Raw genomic sequence first — 12535 nt, forward strand, 5'->3', positions numbered from 1 at the left:
TCAGTGAAGTCTAGTCTACAACAGTTTTGACTAGAACAATAGATATGTTTTGCTATAAGAGTTGTGCAAAGTTGGTAGAGTTTTATTGAAAATTATTCACAGCTGTAGTTGATCCCAAAGGTGCTTTCACCCAGCAATAAATTAACTCTGGGTGTAAACATGCAATCAAATTATCTTTGTTTAAAATGTTTCTATAATTTGGAAAATGTTCTATAACTTTCTTTTACTTTGATCTGTATAAGTCTAATGTCATAATTTTTTCTATGTAATATAAAATCAGCGTGTGCAAGATGTCGTCTTTCACTAGCCACTGTAGTTCATAGTGAAAAGCAAGATATATTTCCCAATTAAAGTGGTATTTTCCGCTTCATAAGCAATCACAGCCCTTGTAAAAACTTGGGATAACTAATAACCTCCAAAAATAGGTCAGTGTGGTTTTAAGATTATATTCCATGCATAATAAATGTTTTGAGTGTCGTAGTTTGATGGTTTGATGTCTGGGGTTACTTGCTCTATTAAAATGGAAAGTCAGTTTCTCAGTAACATATTCCAGGAATTGACAGGATTAACCAAGGAAGTTGTCGGGTGGATTAATCATATTCTAAAAATAGCTTGTGAAAAAAGTCCAGTGTAAGTTGATTGTAATTAGACACAAATGTCCCAAATGACCATCTGCTGAGATTTAATTCAAAGTAGCTGTAAGACTAATAGGATGTTCTGGTATGGTAGCCAATCACACATGTTGTGGTCACTTAGTTAATGCAAGAGGGGATAACATGTAGTTGAAGAAAATATTCTGCAAGGGTCTGTCCAGGAACAGTTATAAATAGAATTCAGGGATTGGGATTATAGTCTCAAAGCCATTATGCCGTCAATTAAATCAGGAGTATTTTTGTTTTCCCAAAAATCATGACCACTTAGGGCTGCACGATATATTGACTCAATAACTTTATCGCAATCACGTTGCACAATATCAAAATCGAAACTGTCGCGGAAAGTGTGCGATATTTATGGAGTTAGATGTGTCTCGATATTCGTAAATATATCTTGAAAATCCTTGCGTATATTCATCACAACTCACAAATAAAAATAGGATTTGTAAATGTGAAAACTATTTTGTAAAAAAAAAAGTTTACCCAAATAAAACACATCTGTAAAACAACTGTTGTTTAACATTTATGTAAGTATTGACTTACATTTACAAATCTTAAGTTTATTTACGGATCAGAATTTTATATTTACACATTTTTGAGACACATTTCCTTTGGTCTGTTAGTTCTCGTGTGCGTGGTTTCAGTCAGAGGGCTCGCTTGGTGGGACTTTTGGAATATCCGGACTGTAGCCTGGTAGATTGGAGTCTACATGTAGCTAGGACAATTTTTTTCTGAAATGTGAGTATAACGTTTTTTTGTATTACAAAATTTGACTGCATCACCAATGGGTAATACAACGCCGAGGGTGTTTTCGACTTCAGACAACTAACTTAAGCACAGTTAGTTATGTCAGCATACACCTGGTTGGATAGCCACCTAGTAAGCTACTGTAGCTTAAAGTATTGAAGGTATCTAACCTAGGGTTGCCACCTGTCCTGTATAATATATCGTCCCGTATTGAAAAATAAAATGCACTGTCCCTTACATAATCAACACGGGACGGGATTTGTTTCGTGCACACCCTACTTTAAGCTTGGATTGACACGGAAAATAATAAAACCAAGAGTTGGTGTTTACAAGACTGCGCGATAAAGAATAAATGAGTGTCCAGTATTAGTTATAGAGGAAATGCTTCTAAAATGTCTTTGCAATGGATTTGAGATTTAATATATTTAAAGAATCTCAAATGATGTATGTGCTGCCAAGAAATACAATAGGCACCTTTACATAGGCTGAAACACTGGACTCTTCTAGCGAACAGCGCTCAGATTCCCTTTGTAGCTAGTTTGCAGTCTGTCCATGCGATCATTTTTTTTATGTTTTCAAAATGATTTTGCTTTCAGTTTTGATTAAGTAACATGTCTGAAAAGCTAATACTTGTGATTGGCCCTTTTTGAGAGTTGACAAGCATTCCTCTACCGTAGAGACTAAATTTGGGTGCATATCTTAGACTAAAATTAGATTAGATTCAACTTTATTGTCATTGAACGTTCAAGTACAGTACAACGAAATGCAGTTAGGAAATAATCAGAAGCGCAAATAGAAGAGAGTAGAAAATAAATATAGTTACATTTGTAATGTTAGGGTCAAAATGACCCAGTGGTGGAGAATAGATGAAAATGCTTGTTGAACATCCTGCTGAGTGCAGATAGAGAATGGATACTACACCTCACAACACTTTACTACGCGTCTCCTCAATTCACACAAACACACACACACACTGCATATACAAACTATGCCTGCCATGGTCAGTGTTTTTGCCGTATTTCTATCAGGTCATATGAGGTGAAGAATTGTCACGTTAGAGATACACCGATCAACCGTAACATTATAACCACCTGCCTAATATTGGGTTGGTCCCCCTTTTTTGTCCCCCATCCACATGAATGGCAGAACCCACGGTTCCCCAGCAGAACATTGCCCAAAACATCACACTGCCTCCGTCGGCTTGCCTCCTTCCCATAGTGCATCCTGGTGCCATGTGTTCTCCAGGTAAATGACACACACAGCCCCAGCCATCCACGTTATGTAAAAGAGAACATTATTCACCAGACCAGGCCACCTCCTTGCATTGTTCCATGGTCCAGTTCTGATGCTCATGTGCCCATTGTAGGCGCTTTCGGCAGTGGACAGGGGTCAGCATGGGCACCCTTACTGGTCTGTGGCTACGCAGCCCCGTATGCAACAAACTTCACCGCTTTTCCTTCTTTGAACCACTTTCTATAGGTACTGACCACTACAGACCATGAACACCCCACAAGGCCTGCAGTTTTAGAGATGCCCTGACCCAATTGTCTAAACATCACAATTTGACCCTTGTCAAAGTCGCTCAGATCCTTACACTTGCCCATTTTTCCTGCTTCTAACACATCAACTTTGAGGACAGAATGTTCACTTACTACCTAATATAGCCCATCCACTGACAGGTGCCATGATAACGGGATTATCAAGTGTTATTCACTTTACCTGTCAGTGGTCACAATGTTATGGTTGATCGGTGTATTTCACCCACTGACACCCTTTGTAATGTCTAACATCACACATACTAAAAGTTAAATCACCCCTCACCTTTCACAAACACAAGCTATAGTTATCTTTGTTGTTATTGGAACGGGAATTTTCCTTGCGGGAAAGCCTTTGTTGTGTAGTGTGTGGGAGGATCCCTATAATTCATACAGTTTATTCTCTAGAGTAGTTCATTTCGATAACTGTGACACAAGACCAGCATGACGTGTGAGAGGCAAACAGCACGTGGTGTGAGAGCCTTCCCAGAATCCTGTCCTCATTGTCATGGCTTATCGTGCAGAGATGACCAGCCCTGCTCCATTTGATTCCCTAACTTTCGATTTGTGTGTAACATGTTCTGACCTGAAACATTGATGTTGTCAATATGGTCATAATATGGTCATTAATAATCCGAACATTGTCTAGAAAATCAATAAGTATTGGGCAATTTTGTCCATATAGAGATACATTTCTGGTTTTGGGTAAAAAGGGTGTTCATCATTTACAAGGTAAATGTGGTCTAAATGGACTATATAATAAAATAAAACTAGTAAATGTTATAATTTATGTGAGTAATGAGTTGGTTATGGATTTCAAACAAATTGGTTTGGGGCTAAAATATCCATAGTGAGTACTGGGTAGTGATTTAACCCCCCGGGCCAATATGACCCCCTAACATAATGATTGGAACCAAAATGTTAACACAACACAAGGGATATATATAATGTATGTACAAGTGGGATGTATAGATGTGCAATGAAGGCAAATGCAAATGGCAGTTCTGAAGCCCAGTTTGCCGTGCATGTCTTGTACTTTAAAAAGTTGGACAGGTCTGCTGTACCACCCGTACAACATGTCCTGTTCTGTAGCATGGTCTTTATTTATTTATTCATGTTGTACCAGTCCAATGTGACTGTCAGTTGAAATATACCCTTGAGTCATATGTTATGGATCTATTTAGATCCCATAACGTTTGTTTTTACATGTTTAAGAATATCGAAATTAATATCGATATTGCAATATTCATGATCAATATTGCAATATCACATTCTGTCAATATCACTACCACTTGCCGAAACATTTAAATTGGCAAATGTATATGAAGTTGTTTAGTACATTGCCTTTTACCACAACAAATAGCCAGGGGATCGGAAACATCTGTACTACCTAGAATCTGTCTTTCAATAAGACAATATAGAGGAACCAGAAAAACAAGTTTTAGGCTGCTAAAACTCTGTTTAGATGAATAGTTGTCATTTTCTGTATTTTCAGGAATTTATGCTTTTTTTACAGGGGTACTCAACTCATAGTCACATGGACGTCCTCGCTAGGGGGAGCCCTCGAGTGGATGTTTAGCTGGACGGACGAGTGACAAGTGACGTTGAGCTGGATTTTGATCCGGATGGACGGGAGAAGCAAGTAGATCCCTCAGAGCGATACGGACGTCCACCACGGTCACATGGACGTCCACGCTAGGGGGAGCCCTCGAGTAGATGTTGAGCCGGACGGACGGGCGATGAGGGATTTTGAGCATGTTGTGCGGGAAGTTGAGCAGACGGGCGATGAAGATGGAGGGCATGGTCCGGACTGACAGGAAAGTGGCCTGGATGTCAGCATCCAGCTCTAACTGGATGTACATTGAAGCGAACTGGATATCTTGTGTATGAACATATTTTGAACGTAATAAAATTGAGAATGAAGCGATCATTAATCAAATTATGACTTTTATCCAATGACAATATGTATTCTTTCTGTGATTATTATGCTAGAATGCAGGCTAGGTTGCACTGTTTTCTTCGATTGGGGGAACGGGTTTATGTTTTGTTTTAGGCAAAAATGACACTGAAGTATTAAGATGTTATGATGTTGGGTTTTATAGCACAAATAGTTGCTAGGCTATAGTTTGCAGTGTTATGTATTGCTATATTTTTTGCTTAATTCATACTACGTAGATTTCGGGTGCTATGTGACAAGAATTTCATTGTGCAGGATGAGGCTATGTTTTTTGGTGCATTTGATAAATAAACTGAAACTTAAACCTTAAACTTTCTTACTATACCGAAAAAAACACATCAATTGATAACCTGTCTGTCAAGTTTGAAATAAACAAAATTATGTTTTTTATTTATTTAAATTCCCAACAAAACAATAACGGTAGTGTAAGTCCTACAAATAGAAAATAAAGATTAACAAGGAAATGTAAGTACAATTGCTGGTGGCCTTATTTTGATGTTAAAATATATATATACTAAACTCCACCAATACAATGACAGCATTTCAGTTTTGCGTTTTACTAGTGTACAGCATCCATATTAGGAACATTATCATTCCTCCCCAGAAACTCTGTTCTTCCTCCTACTCAGTCATCACCCCTCCCCCGGTCAAACGACACCCCTCCCTTGGTCAAGTATCCGCTCTCGCCTTATCAAACATCACCTCGATTAATCTTTAATGCTCCCCTAGTCAATCGTCAGTCCTCCCCTTGTCAATCGTCAGACCTCCCCTAGTCAATCGTCAGTCCTCCCATTTTCAATCGTCAGACCTCCCCTAGTCAATCGTCAGACCTCCCCTAGTCAATCGTCAGACCTCCCCTTGTCAATCGTCAGCCCTCCTCTTGTTAATCGTCAGTACTCCCCTTATCAATCGTCAGTCCTCCCCTAGTCAATCGTCAGTCCTCCCCTTGTCAATCGTCAGACCTCCCCTAGTCAATCGTCAGTCCTCCCCTTGTCAATCGTCAGCCCTCCTCTTGTTAATCGTCAGTCCTCCCCTTATCAATCGTCAGTCCTCCCCAAGGTGTTACGCTGCTATTTTATATTATTGTGCTGGGGGATATGAGGAATGCACTACTAACTTTTTTTCATTCTCCTCCAGTTTTAAATTTTAGGAGGAGATGAGGTCCTGGTCCACACCTGCGGATTACCTTTTTTGGGAGGCCCGTTGCTGTCCCTGTCCTTGTCCACCTGGTCATACTTCTGACCTAGTCTAAGATCAAATAGACTCTGGATTTAGCCCAGAGAAATGTATTTATTATTCCAATTGGACTCTTAATATCTCACCCGGCACAGCCAGAAGAGGACTGGTCACCCCCCAAACCAGGTAATCCGCAGGTGTGGACCAGGACCTCATCTCCTCCTAAAATTTAAAACTGGAGGAGACTGAGAAAAGTTAGTAGTGCATTCCTCATATCCCCCAGCACAATAATATAACAGCGTAACACCTTGGAACTGAGACGGGGGGTCCGGTGACACTGTGGCCCTACCCGGGGGAGGCCCCGGAAAGGGCCCAACAGGCAGGAAATCAACCAAAGGGACACCCACCAACCGCAACCCCCCTGAATGAGGGCCAAGTATTGCTAGCAGCGTACAGCCCAATTGCACAAGTGCGCAACAGAGAGTCAATAACAAGTCAGTGACTCTTCCCCCGAAAGGCATTGGAGGGAGGGCATCCCAGTGGCGACGAGAGCCCACCTGGCAAGACAGCAAAGGTGGACAGTATCAAGCCTACTGGTCACCTTCACGCCCCCGGGCCAGGCTACACCTAATTATAAACCGTGCTGTAGAGATGAGCTTTTAGTAGACACTTGAAAGTTTGCACTGAGTTTGCATTTCTAACCTTAATTGGCAGATCATTCCACAGGAGTGGAGCTCTATTAGAAAAGGCCCTGCCGCCAGCTGTTTGTTTAGAAATTCTAGGTACAATTAAAAGACCTGCATCTTGCGATCTAAGGTTACATGTAGGTATGTATGGCTGGATTATTTCAGCAAGGTAAGTAGGAGCAAGTCCATGTATTGATTTATAGGTTAAGAGTAAAACCTTAAAATCAGCCCTAACCCTAACAGGCAGCCAGTGTAAGGACGCCAGGAGAGGAGTAATGTGTTCACATTTTTTTGTTCTAGTTAGGATTCTAGCAGCCGTGTGCAGCACTAATTGAAGTTTATTTATTAATTTGTCTGGATAACCAGAGAGAAGAGCATTGCAGTAATCTAGTCTAGAAGTAACGAAAGCATGGATTCATTTTTCTGCATCAGTTTTTGATAGAAAGTTTCAAATTTTTGCAATGTTTCGAAAATGAAAATAAGCAACTCTTGAAACATATTTTATATGTTCTTCAAAGGAGAGGTCAGGGTCAAGGGTAACGCCAAGGTTTTTTACAGTTTTTTGGGATACAAACATGCAGCCGTCGAGGTTCACAGTGAGATCTGCTAACAACGCTCTTTGTTTTTTGGGTCCTAAAACGAGCATTTCTGTTTTATTTGAGTTTAAGAGCAAGAAATTCTCTGTCATCCGGTTCCTAATATCTGAAACGCATGCTTCCAAAGTAGCTAATTTAGGGGCTTCTCCATGCTTCATTGAAATATATAACTGTGTGTCATCAGCATAACAGTGAAAGTTAATATTGTGATTTTGGATTACATCGCCCAGAGGGAGCATATATAGTGAGAACAATAATGGGCCCAGAACCGAGCCTTGAGGAACTCCAAAGCATACCTTTGACTTGTCAGAAGATATGCCATCCACACTAACGAACTGATATCTTTCCGATAAATAAGATTTAAACCAGGCTAGAACATGTCCACGTAGCCCAATATGGGTTTCCAGTCTCTCTAAGAGAAGGGAGTGATCAATAGTGTCAAAAGCAGCACTAAGATCAAGAAGCAACAGGACGGATGCGGAACCTTTGTCTGAGGCCATTAGAAGGTCATTTGTTACCTTCACGAGTGCAGTCTCAGTACTATGATGGGATCTGAAACCGGACTGGAGTATTTCCTAAATGTTATTTGTCTTTAGGAAGGCATTCAGTTGTTGGGAAACACATTTTTCTAAGATTTTTGAGAGGAACGGGATATTTGCTTAGCAATATTCATTGGAGTAGTCAATTCTTTAGCAGAACTGCTTAACTGAAACTAATTAATCTAGCTGAGCAAGTACACAACAGTATTTAAATAAAGGTGACATTTTGTGATTAAACACAAAAACATAATTTTCAAATTGATCTTACCTTAGACAAGTTAGCACCTCTTCTGTATTGAGTCCATGTGATAATAGTTCCAGTTTTTCTGCACGTTTTATTTGCTGTGAAAAATGTTATACTTTTGACTGATACTTTACTAAGGGGATTGCTGACGATTGACAAGGGGAGGTCTGACGATTGACTAGGGGAGGACTGACAATTGACAAGGGGAGGATTAAAGCTTAATCGGTGTGATGTTTGATAAGGCGAGAGCAGATACTTGACCAAGGGAGGGGTGTCGTTTGACCGGGGGAGGGGTGATGACTGAGTAGGAGGAAGAACTGAGTTTCTGGGGAAGAATGATAATGTTCCTAATATGGATGCTGTACGTCCACGTCTCTACGAGGGATCTAGTTGCCTCTCCCGTCCGTCCATCAACATCAACATCCCGATCAACATCTCTCGTCGCTTGTCCGTCCTGCTAAATATCTACTCGAGGGCTCCCCCTAGCGAGGAAGTCCATGTGACCGTACTCAGAGGGATGTAGCTGCCTCTCCTACAAGGTCTGGAGCCTGCTGTTTTTTAGTTCTATGTCATCATAAATTGCACACACCTGGTGTCCCTGGTCAAAATCCCTGATTAGAAGGTTGAAGTGAAAATATGGAGGGAAATTGGCCTCAATGACTAGAGTGGTGTGTAAGGGCTATAATTACACATACTGTGGAAGAAATTGAGGAGTTATTTTATTTTATTTTGCTGAAAGAGCAGCAGGCTGGATTCGAAACCGGTGCTGAAGAGGTATAAAATGTTTTTTAATTCACCCACCCCTATGTTTCAGGTCAATTTCATCAAAACAAAGTTGGAAATTGATAAAATATTGGCACTGCTAGGCAAAGGGCCAGATAGCCCACTTTGATGTAAAACTCTTGTTGAAGTCAACACTTCCCCGAGTTGGTTTGTTGGAAAGGAGAATAAAACACCAGGAGTCAGGTCAATTACCGTACCGTATATTCCAAAAGCTTTTGGAGACAAGTGTCGCCGCACAATGTCTAAGGATCAACAGTCAAAACATCATTTTATACTTTTACTACGCCCAAAAGATAGAGGCGTAAAGTTGGCTCAATCCCAGTTCTATCCCTTATAAGGATAACTGCAAGTGTCCCCTTGCCCCCCTTGTGGTTTCTGTGTTGTCTGTCCGACTATGTGTGTGTGTCTCTAACCCGTGTCCTGTTTCTCAAAAGACAGACATACTAAATCTTTCTCTCCCGGCAACCGCTTGAACAGGGTTTCCTATTCTCCTACTTGCACCTTCCGTTTTAGCTCATATTACAAACAATTAATATTTTGCTTCATTGGTTACAACGGCTTCTGGCCACCCTGTGAACATGTCCACACACACTAACATGTAGCGGCCCCCCCGTACAGTTTCCCCCATGTCCGTGTAGTCTATCACTATCTCTTGTCCAGGTCTCGTCATCATGGGGAACGCCCCCATCTCAGGTTTGACCTCGGCTAGTTCTCTCATCTCTGCCTCGTGTTTAATCGGTTTGTCTCCTGCTGTTCTAAACCACGCTTTTAACTACTGTCCCAGCTCCACGTGCGCTGCGCCTACTGCGTATGCCGAATCTGTGTAAATGTTTACTCTCCTTCTCTTGGCCTACCTGAGGGCCTCTATCACTGCTCTCACTTCTGCTCTCTGGGCTGACTTCATCCCCTGGAGCTTCTCTGCTTTCAGTGTGACTAAACCCTCTGGTGTTAGTTTCACTACCGCAAACACCGCCCTCAGCCCGTCTTGTTCGTGTCTGAAACAAAACCTATCAGTGAAGAGGTCCTCTGCCCTTGGGAAGGGTTCTGCCTCCAGATCGGTTCGTGTCACTACCTCTTGCGCGCACTCATGTGGTAGCCCCATCCCCATTCGGTCTGCCATATTTATCCCCTCGTGTGTGAAAATCAAATTTGGAGCCCCGAGAATTTTGCTTAGGTGTTGTTGCCTGAGGGAAGTCATAGTGAACATCTGTGAATTTACATACGCCACTACACTGTGTGTTGTGAGTATCTGAAGTTGATGCCCCATCACTATGTGTGCGCATTTCTGAATGAGTCTCGCTACCCCTGCTGCATGCTGTGTGCAGGTGGGGTGCCTTTTTTCGGTTTTGTCAAATCCTACGCTTATGTACATAAGGATGTTCCTATCTCCCCCTTTTTCTGAAACAGGACCCCGTTCATGACTTGTCCTGTTCCAGAAACATCTAGAAAAAAGGTTTTTGTGAAGTCAGGTATGGCCAGATCAGCTGTGGTGGCTAGTTGTTGTTTCAGCAAAATGAAGGCCTGGTCGGCCGGGCAAGTCCAAGTGAGAGTGGCTTTAAGTTTACGCATTCCCTGCTCTTTAACTAGCGCTCTAAGTGGCTCTGTGAGCCCGGAATAGTTTGGGATGTAATTGCGGCTATACCCCGTGAGCCCCAGGAATGATAGCATTTCCTGAACAGTAGTGGGTTTAGGATGGTGGAGGATGGTTGTGCGGTGAGCTGGGGAAAGCCCCGCTCCTTTCTGCGAGATTACTCTGCCCAGAAAGGAGACCTGCGTCCTTACCAGCTGTAGATTTACTTTTGACACCTTGAACCCTTTCTCAGCCAGTCTGGTGAGGACCGTCATCGTAGCTTGGATGCAGCAGGTCGTCTACGTACTGGACCAAAGTTACCCCTGTCGGCAGGCAGCATCCCTGCAGCGCTCCTCTCAGTACCTGGTTGAATATACCAGGGGAATGCGCGAACCCCTGTGGTAGTCTCGTGTATCGCCATTGTCGACCCCTATGTGTGAAAGAAAAAATATCACGAAGTTCCTCTGCTAGTGGAAGACAGAAAAAAGCGTTAGCCAGGTCAATGCAGGTGAACCATTTTTGATCAGGGGGCAAATTAGTGAGTGCTACATACGGGTTAGGTACCGGTATAGTGGGTGTGAGTAAAATGTTGTTAATAGCTCTGAGATCATGGGCCATACGGTATTTCCCTGTCCCTTTCTTTTCTACCGGGAGGATAGGCGTGTTCCACGCGGAACCTGACTCCTCCAAACCATTCAATGTCACATCCAACCCTTCCTCTGCCTCTGGTTTGTGTGGGTATTGGGGCAGCCATATGGGCTCTCCCGGTCCGATTTTAAAGGTGAGGCAATCGGTGAGCCCCACGTCCGTGGGGCCCTTGGACCACAGTGAGTCCGGTAACTCATCAAGTCTGGCCGTGGCTACAGGGTGATCCATCTTTTCCCTCCCATGATCCCGAGTTATCTCCCTCCGCTCTAAATATACCCAATCCGTCCCTGGTGCCTCTAACCGATACGTCTTACAGCTGGGTGAGTACCATACGTTTGGCGCCTGAGTGAGTGTCCAATCAGTGCATTCGACCGCCCTTTTCACCATGGGCCCCAGGTCTTTTGCTTGGTGTTTAGGATGCAGGGCCAGTGACACATGCGGGACGGACTCCTCCGCCATCATGTACCACTGATCCTGCTCCTCTGTCAACTGTACATCTGCCACTACCCCTTCAGGGCCTACATATATGAATTTAGACCTGACCTGCCACGTGTCCCCACACACTACATCCCCAAACCCCTCTCTATACACCTCATCGCCCTGCCGATCATAAAATAGGGTTACATGTGGGGGGTCTGGCAGGGGGAAAGTACGGCTCGAGGAGGGAGATCCACGACCTCCACTTGAAGTACTGGGACAAAATACCCTGTTTATCCGGCTTTTCCGGTATCAATAGTCTCCAGTATATCTCTGCTATTTCACCCTTCACCGGTTGTACCAGGTACTGCCCTTTGCGTGTGGTTTCAGGTCCGCACACCGCCGATGTCCCGTCTGGTAACGTGACAGTTAGTCCATCTGGAGAACATAAGATATTAGCCCCCAGTTTTATCAACAAGTCTCTCCCCAATAAGTTCACTGGTGTGTTTGCCGACACCTCATACGGATGGCTGAGGGCCTGTTTACCCAGTATCGTTTTAAGAGGAAATGTCATTGGCAAAGTCTGTCCCACTCCTTCAAACCCCACAACTTCCACTGTCTTGGAGGATAGTAGTCCTGTGACGGGAGGGGCGGTGATGGTGGAAAACGTGGCACCTGTGTCAACCAGAAAGGGGAAGTCCTTCCCGTCGACATTCAGGGACAGCATAGGGTCTGTCTTTCCCCCACTGTCCCCTCCCCTCCCTGTAGACCCTCATTCCTGGTCCCACCCTCCCTCATAAGAGAGTGGGTATTGTCCAGGTACACTAGGTTGTGGGACGGCGTGTGGGTTGGGAACTGGAGCTGCCCCTTGGTTTGGGTATCCTCTGCCCCTTGCAGTGTTCTGTGGGCACTCTCTGGACCAGTGGTTCGGGTCACCACACGTAAAGCAGGTTCCGTATGGGACTTGGGCTCCTGGAGCCCCTC

The 12535-nt window shown here is 43.4% G+C and overlaps 1 long non-coding RNA gene across 1 annotated transcript; it reads left to right on the top strand.

The window, feature by feature from the left end:
- Positions 1 to 1210: 1210 nt before the first annotated feature.
- LOC109615940 lies at positions 1211 to 4862 on the top strand. The gene is made up of 2 exons (XR_002196944.2): positions 1211 to 1391; positions 4452 to 4862. It is a non-coding gene; the product is annotated as an uncharacterized LOC109615940 (long non-coding RNA).
- Positions 4863 to 12535: the final 7673 nt, after the last annotated feature.

This window comes from Esox lucius, chromosome 7 (genome assembly GCF_011004845.1).
Source record: "Esox lucius isolate fEsoLuc1 chromosome 7, fEsoLuc1.pri, whole genome shotgun sequence".
In the NCBI taxonomy this organism is placed as follows: Eukaryota; Metazoa; Chordata; class Actinopteri; order Esociformes; family Esocidae; genus Esox; species Esox lucius.